General features: G+C 49.7%; 1 long non-coding RNA gene and 1 pseudogene across 1 annotated transcript; both read right to left on the minus strand.

Moving 5' to 3' along the window:
• Positions 1–957: 957 nt before the first annotated feature.
• Positions 958–2,630, minus strand: LOC127302677 (protein FAR1-RELATED SEQUENCE 5-like; annotated as a pseudogene).
• A 278-nt stretch (positions 2,631–2,908) lies between these two features.
• LOC127304321 (uncharacterized) lies at positions 2,909–5,377 on the minus strand. The gene is made up of 4 exons (XR_011746130.1): positions 5,038–5,377; positions 4,703–4,937; positions 3,394–3,658; positions 2,909–3,226 (listed from the first exon to the last, which is right to left on the minus strand). It is a non-coding gene; the product is annotated as an uncharacterized lncRNA (long non-coding RNA).
• Positions 5,378–8,389: the final 3,012 nt, after the last annotated feature.

Below are 8,389 nucleotides of genomic sequence, written 5' to 3' on the forward strand. Positions count from 1 at the left end.
AACAAGAGAATACGCATGGATCTCGCCGTACCTCGTCAACCTCCGTATCAACTCCGGAGTCTACTCCAGCAATTCGTCTTGCCCTGTTAGGAACAGCCAAATCTTCAAGTGCTTCCACCTGGTTGACCACACTACCGTTCGATGCCGACAAGTACTGTTTTTTTCCCGCAAGACATAAGAATCGAGAGGCCAAATCAAAATCAAAGAAACAAATACAGAGGCAAATCGTAGGATGCGGGGAAGAAGCAAACGGGAGCTGATAAAAACACATACCTGAACTCCTCCCGCAAAGAATCGCAGACGATCCGGACTCGCTTGTCAAGGCAGGCAAGCTTGACCATGCTTGAGTGGTGCCATCCCTTCCTTCAAAAACCTAAAATGTGTGAGCCGAGCAATGGGTTTTTCTGTGCAAACTGTGTGTTTTTTGCTCCTCCAGCCGCACACCCATATATATGCACGAGCTAGCTGCACCGGTACACCCCCCAAATGTGCCCATCAGATTCAAATTTTGAACACCACGTTGCTTGCATGCCCTCCAGCTGTGCCATGCTGACATGCATGCAAGCCATGTATATTTTCCAACCACAGAAAATAATCAGAGCTTACGATGCTCTGAAGCCTGGCACGGAAAAAACAGTTAATGCTACAACAAAATGACCACAAGACATGCCAGGGTGTCTGCACCCATCCAAAACCAAGCGCCAGAGAGAACCAAAGTTTGACAAGTCGACAGACAACATACAGTTCAGTACTTAAACAAGGAACAGCCAAATTCAGGAACAATTCATGCACAAGACAAATCTTGTGATACACATACGAGACACATGCTAGGTTTCCACCACGCACGACCACGCAAATCGAACACTCAAAGCTCTAGTGGCTTCACGCAGTGCTCTTGCGATGCCCACCACCCCACGTATATCGTGCATCTACCATACTTCTGGGAGCTTTGGCTCATCACCCCCTGTCCGGGCAAGTTGTTCTTTTGTGACCGGGCCGCTTGTAGATGCTGCAAAACCTTGTTCTCTTGCTACATCCCTCGTACGGTGCCCTGTCACGACTGCTGGTTGGCCTCCCAGCTTTCTGCTTCTTACTCGGTGCTGTCATCCCAGCCATAAGATGCTCAGAGACTGAAACACTTCCCTCAACTGAACATTCGTCTCCCTTCCTCTTGCCGTCTTTTCCGCTGACAGTGGGCCTGTCTTCCAACCCAAGTCCATCCCTAGTCTCCTCAAAAGGAGCCATAACGATTAGTATTTCCTTGAACATACCGGATAACTTCTCATAAGCCGTGGCGCTTGTATCACCAAGCCTAACCAGCTCCATTGCCTGTATGTACAGAGTTGAATGCCGCTTCGTGAAATTTTTACTGCGGCGTGGTCACATTTGGTAGTGCCGCAGATGCTCCGGCAGCACATCCCTTGCGTCCCTGGTCCATCTCTTCATGACATGTTTGATGGGTATCTCTGTTATTCCAACATAGTCCATCACCGCACGAATTTTCCAATTAAGATTTTTCGAACCACACACAGGTTGTGTAAAAAGAAACTATAACATTTATTCTTTTGTGTCCGACAACCGCTTGCCTTCAAAGCATGCCCACAAAGCATTCCCATGTGCGCGAACATCCCACACTCGCAGTCGAATTCCGCCCCATCATCCAGCATCTTCACGACAAATACAACCCTGCTCCACTTCTCCCGCCGGGCCGCGTATGTGTGAGTTGTTACGTACAACTTGTTTTTTTCCACCTCCTCTACCTGTACGCACATGCTTCAAATATCATCTTCCCAAATTGCTCAAACATTGACATTGTATATATTTTGCGGCATGTCTCTCGATTGTGAAGTTGTATCGCACAACCGCCCCACTCTGCAACCAAAACAAACAAAAAAAAAATGTTCGGAACCACCACCATACAGAATAACACCTCTATAGATGAAATGACAGGACACCACTTCACACGCAAGGAAAAAAAAGTACTTACAACTTTTGTTCGCTTCTCCTGGTAGTTCTCATCTGATTCTCGATCATATAAGCGGACGCATGTCTTTGCGCACAAACATGTGCATGGAACACCCCTTGGGTATATACTTCTTGACATACTGTTCGCACTCTCACTCCTTTGAGTACTAGTCATCTTTGCACGAAAATACCCTTAAAATAAGGCTTGGCCCATTTACGTCGCACCTCATACAACTGTGTCATGTATGCATGCTCTCTAAGGTGGTACTTCTCAAGTAACACATCCCATGCATCCTCAAACTCATCTATCGTCAACATGTGATTTACCACTTTGTTGAATTCAGCTCGAAAAGCATGCCGCCTAGTGAATAACGGACCAAGCGACTCCTTCGCTTTCTTCAGCACATGCCACTTGCACCAACGGTGGTCTGTTGTGCCGGCAAGACTTTACGTATGGCTACCTCCATCGCGCGGCATTGATGCGAAAAGAAACAAAAAAAATTGTTCCATAATTTTAGTCACCTCGAACAAAATGGGAGGCATCATAACACAACGGGAAAAAAGGAACTAACCATCGGTATTGTTTTCGGTGCAACACCTCCCATCATGCGGACAAACTCTGAGAACACCCATTCAAAACTAGCTGCTTGCTCATCTCTCACCATAACACCGGCTAGGATAATGCTCTGGAAATGATTGTTGACCCCAACGAACAAACCGAATGGCATGTCATACAACTTGGTCTTGTAGGTCGTGTCAAAGGTAACGACGTCCCCAAAATACTTGTAATTCAGTCGGCCAGAACCCGTTGTCCACATCAAGTTCTTGATCCTGGTGTCGAGTCGCCTTCAACTACGAAAACAAAATGCGGGTCCTTTGCACCTATCTGGTCGAAGACTTCAATTGTTTTCCGACATCGTCATCCGCCTCCTCACTCGCTTATTTGGCCACACAAATTTCGCAAAGACCTCTTCGTGAACGGTAGGTTGTCCACACTTCCAAAAAAACTCCCGATTATGCTGTACACCTTACCAAGGTTAATGTTGTTGTCCCTAAGCTGTCTCACCAGGTCCTTGGTGAACATGTCGATGTGCCTGTGTGATGGCCAGAAAGCGGTCTCACCACACGTCTCTGTCAGCACATGGTTGTGAGTCACCCTATGCTCAGTAATGTACCAACCATTGTCGGTAGATCTCAGGAGCCGAATCATAGCAGGACATTCACATCGGCAAGATCTCGTATTTTCACCAGTAGGCTTCCCCTAAGTCAACAAAAAAAAAATAGGCTGTTAGCCATCAATCTAGGTGGTAGCCGCTAGTCCACGACTTTTATAACAAAAAATACTCAGTATAGCAGTCTGCGTAGACATGTCATTTTTCACACCCCACCTCCCGCCCCCCCACCCGAGTGTTTAGTGAACAAACTCACCGAGCAGCCGCAGACAATCTCCTGCATGCATTTTGTCTTCTGTGAATTTAACCGGCTCTTTCCATATCTTATACCGAAGCCATGTTCCCATGAATATAGATTATAGAAATCGTATGCCTCACTTATAGAGTCAAACGTTGTACCGAGGCACGGATCTATGACCTCGTCTCCTAGTTTCTCCGCAAAACACCTGACTAATTTTTCCAGCGCACTCTGTCGGGCCGCGCAATGTGTTCTATCTGGAGGTGCGCGCCCGACACGGACCCTGCAAGAAAAACAACATAATTGTTTAATTTGCCACCCCGATTTTTTTCATACCAAAACAAATGTCCAAAAAAAAACATTCATATCTACTTTCTTTACTGCTACTATTTACATAACCGGAGCAGCTACTGGCAAAGAAACATGTAAAGAGAACACGACTACCAAAATCATCTTTATGACCAAATTTTGGTAAAAACACATGGTGTACCTAACCCATGCATTGTGTCACATACTTTTCCATGCATCGTACCTAAAAAAAAATGTGACAGCAGCCAAACATAAAAGGTAGCTGCGTTGCTCACCACGATTCAGTCACAATACCTGAACACACCGATTCAAAAAGTTTCCATATATGCCTATGTTCAGGATCTTCAACTAACCGCATTTCTCCAAAAATTGTTCCGATTCTCTGAATATCGATTTTCACAAACACACCACAATCTGAGAGGCAATGTCCATTCATCTGATAAGAACAGCTAGTTAATGACTACCCACTTCAGCACACACAATCTTCAGATCGGGGGTAACGCCACTTAAAACATATGAAAACAATTTTTGCTATGCACCTATACAATTCGAGCGAGAGCATCTACTTTAAGAAAGCCAGCTGCATCCATATTTGCTGAGCAAAACCAATTGGGGACAAGTGAGACAGATGGGGGCTAATTATCTCTTTCGCTCACCCAAACCGTCCATACAAACCTATGTTCAGGATTTTCAACTACCCGCATTCCCCCTAAATATACAAGACACCCACAGTTGTTACAATTCTCTAAAAAACATTGACCACCTAGACTCCACAAACACACCACAAACTGAGAGGCAATGTGCATTCACCTGATAGAACAGCTAGTGCATGATCACAACTTCAGCACAAACAATGTTCAGGTCGGCAAACCCGTATCAGTAAGCTTATGAAAGAGAATTTTGGTATGCAGCTATCTAATTCATGCGACAGGGTCTACTCTTAAAGCCAGCTACATTATTATCGCGGAGCAAAAACTAGCACAATTTTGGGACAAATGAAACCATGGGGGCTAATTACCTCTTCGTCCACCCAGCCGACTGGGGATTGTCTAGACCCGTTGACTGCGCAGAGTCCGGGCAGTCCGCGCATCCCATGGCGCTTGCCACGTCGCCCACACTAGCCCCATCCATGAGTTCCTCCAGCATCGACGCACCGGCGGCCGCGGAGCTAGCCAGCGTTGCTGCTGGCAGTGTCGCCCTCGTGCAAGCTCACGACTGCTGCGTCAGCTGTGCACGCTGCATATATTGGTAAACTGCGGGTATAATTGTTCAAACCCTTATTTGTTAGTGCTGAATTAGGTAAGTATGCACTCAATCTCTGCAACCAGAAAATGGGGGACAAAAACTCCATACCTGCTGACTGGATCCAGTGGGAAATCCATTCCCACAGGTCGACCTCACTTCCCTTGACTAGGAATAGAATCGACCGTCGTATTGTTGAGTTCTCGGCGCCCACTAGAAGGAGGGAACAAAGGTCAGGCGATGCGCCAGTGGGGGGAGGGGAGGGATGCGCTCGCCGCCGCAACACAAATAAGTTCGCCGCACGGAGATGATGCCGCGGGATGTGCCCCACGGAGCTGGCCGTCGACGCAGAACCACACACCCCCGCAGATGATTCAGAATCGGCCCGCCGCCGCTGGCGAAGAAGAAACAGGGGAAGAAGATGGGGCCAGGCTATTCTCGAACGTTACGGAGACATCTCTACATTAACCCTCCACCAGTTACCTGGACCATGGTCCTCCACGTATGGATCGTCATGTACCAGTGGTACACTTCAAACAACAGCCCAAACGACCGTCTCCGTACTGGACGCGCCACTGCATTAACTCACCATCGTATTTCGCCATTACAGGCATTTCCCCGCACACCGTATTGTCAGACGAGGCCCACACAGTACGCATCTACACGCACGGGGTTCATCTGCACCCGAGTTCCAAAACGCCCCTCCCCTATGAGAGCTACTATATACTAGCTCCCAGTAACTGTTAAACGTTGACGTACAAGAAATAATCTAGGTGGTTAAACTCATTGTTGTGTGAAGCACATATAGTGCACACCCTGTTGATGGTAGTGGTATATATACTAGCTTGTAGGCAGTGTGGTGGATATACAAATTGATCCCATATCAATGTTATCAGATACTCTTTTCTGAGGACATTCTATTTTAAATTTGGTCAATATATTTACAAGTATAATGCAAGTTATGTTGACATTATACTCCCTCTGGTCTATAAGTATTTCGTGCATTCTTAGGTCCCCATCATGCTACAAAATTTATACCATTAGAGATTTCATATATGTTATATTTTCCAACGGTACAACTGGATACGTAGGGGATTTATAAACCAGACCGGAGGAAGTACCAGTGATGGACTCAAAATCTAGTCATGTTTTACGATCGATGGAGGTCCAAATAAGGCGGATATTGAAGCACATGGTGCGTCAGGGCATCTCCAACGTGGACACCTAAACCCAAAAAGGACGTCAAATAGGTCCGTTTGGGTAAAACCTGCTCCCAACGCGCGAACCCAAATGCAAAACGGACGGTCCGCGTGGTCCGGGACGACCCAAACCTCGACTAAATTTGCGGACACTTTGCGTCGTCACGGACAGGCGAGGACATGCGCGGATGGTCGTTTCTTTCCACGTATGGCCCAGTTGTCAGAGAGACAAAACCAACCCACCACTCTCTCTCCTCTGTCCCTCTTTCTGACTTCTTTTCCCCCATGGATGCTCCCATGGCTGCCGGCGGGAAGGCTCGCCTGGCGCACTGCCGCCGTCGCCCACGCATGGAGGCCTCCGCCGCCCTTTGCTAGACCTTTTTTTTCATCCATGCCGGAGTTCGCCGCCGCCGAAACGAGCTCCAGCGGTGAAGCTTGTCGACGGCGATGCGCAAGGCGACGACCAAGGGCGCCGGCCGCTCCGCCCGCGCGCTGCAGCTTCGCCCGCGCCGCCCGCTGCTGCGCAGTGGCGTTCCACACACGCTGCTCCGCCCGTGCGCCCGCTCGCGTCTGCTGCTCCTCGCCGAGCCAGCGCCGCATGCAGCTGCTCCGCCCGAGCCCCATCGCCGCGAGTGCCGCCCCGCCGCTGTTCACCTGCCCCGTGCCTAGCCCATCTCCCGCTGAGCCCACGCATCACCCAACGCTGCTCCGCTCACTTCCCTGGCCACTCGCCTCTGCAACCTCCCGCTGAGCCCACGCATCGCTGCTCGAGCCGCACCAAACCAGGCCGCAGCGCCGCTCGCAGCAAGCCTGCACGCGCGGCACCCACCAGCTCCCGCCTCCTTCTGCTCCACGCGCATACGCAGGCCAAGCCAGGCCAGGACACCAACCACCGCCCCGGCCAGACCAGGCTCCCGTTCAACCCACCGCCACCAAGCTCGCGGCCTGCGCCCGCCCGCTCCTGCCTGCTCCACACGCAGCGCCAAACTCCCCTGGTCCGCTCGCGGCCACAGCAGCATGCACATGCGCCACGCTCGTCTCCAGGCTCCGGCCGCCCGCGAGCCTGATTTCCTCAATTTCGCTCCAAGCTCACCATCAGGCCAGCTCCCTGCTCCAAGCCTTGCATCAGCTACCACCGGCCCGGCCTCATCGTGCCTTGCTCCACTTGATTCCCCAATTTCCGTGCTCACTTTGGTGAAGAAAATTTTCTCACTTTAGCCCAACCAGGACTCGGCGAGCACGGGCGGGGCACGGGCGGGGCGAGCCGTGGCTGGGCGGAGGTCGCCGGGACCGGGCGGGGTGGGGGCGGGGCGGAACTCGCCGGGGCGGAACTCGTCGGGGCTGGTTCATCACAACTAGTACTAGTATGCAGTAGAGAGGAGGAACAGTGATTTGAGTCTGTGCGTTGGGCAACAAAAAAAACCACGGACGTCCTCCTCTGTCCGCGTCTCCGGAGGCCGACCCAAACAGCCAAAATCGGACGCGAAAACATATCCGTTTGGGTCGTTGGGTTGGAGATGCCCTCAAGCCGTGTCGATCTGATCCGTTTGACTGACAACTGACAACAGCGCCGTGCTTCAAACCTCACACAGACGGTTTTGGACGTACGTGCTGTACTGCTGTGTGCTGTTCCTCTTACTCAAAAGTCAAAAGAAGTGTACAACTCTCGTTACAGTTGTAATTTGCACAACCCCTCGGGAACGGAGAAAACAATGGTCGAGTTTCAAAATTTCCTAGACCGCAGGGTCGTAGCAACTTGGAGTTTAGTTTCTCACTATCACGACAGACGGTCCACAGATCACATGCATCATCATCACTGGCAGAACATGAGAACGGACATATTACAGAAAGACAGAGTTAAAACTCTAAATTGTCCCGATCAATCTGATGAAATATGTGCGAGAATCGGCATCATGGGAATTTGCAGTCAATGGGACAGTGTACGCCGGCTTGCCGTTCTCGAGCCGTCAAATGATCATGTCAGATGGTAGCTAAGGCTGGCCTTTTATGTTTTGGCTAACTAATAATTCAGCAAAGATGCGTACCATCAAGAGAATCTCTCGCTTTATTAGGGCCTCTTCGGTTTCATAGACACTGAGCAGGGTTGACGTACGTATATTGAGATGGATCAAATTACATGTAAGTTAAAATCTCCCATTGTTCTCTCGAAATCACTCCAATCCGCCAAGGAAGTGGATTAACCAACAAGTCCCCAGGAGTATCTAGACGATTTGGTTCGTGGGGAAGGGACTAGCTAGTATTAC

Source organism: Lolium perenne, chromosome 5 (genome assembly GCF_019359855.2).
Source record: "Lolium perenne isolate Kyuss_39 chromosome 5, Kyuss_2.0, whole genome shotgun sequence".
Lineage (NCBI taxonomy): Eukaryota > Viridiplantae > Streptophyta > Magnoliopsida > Poales > Poaceae > Lolium > Lolium perenne.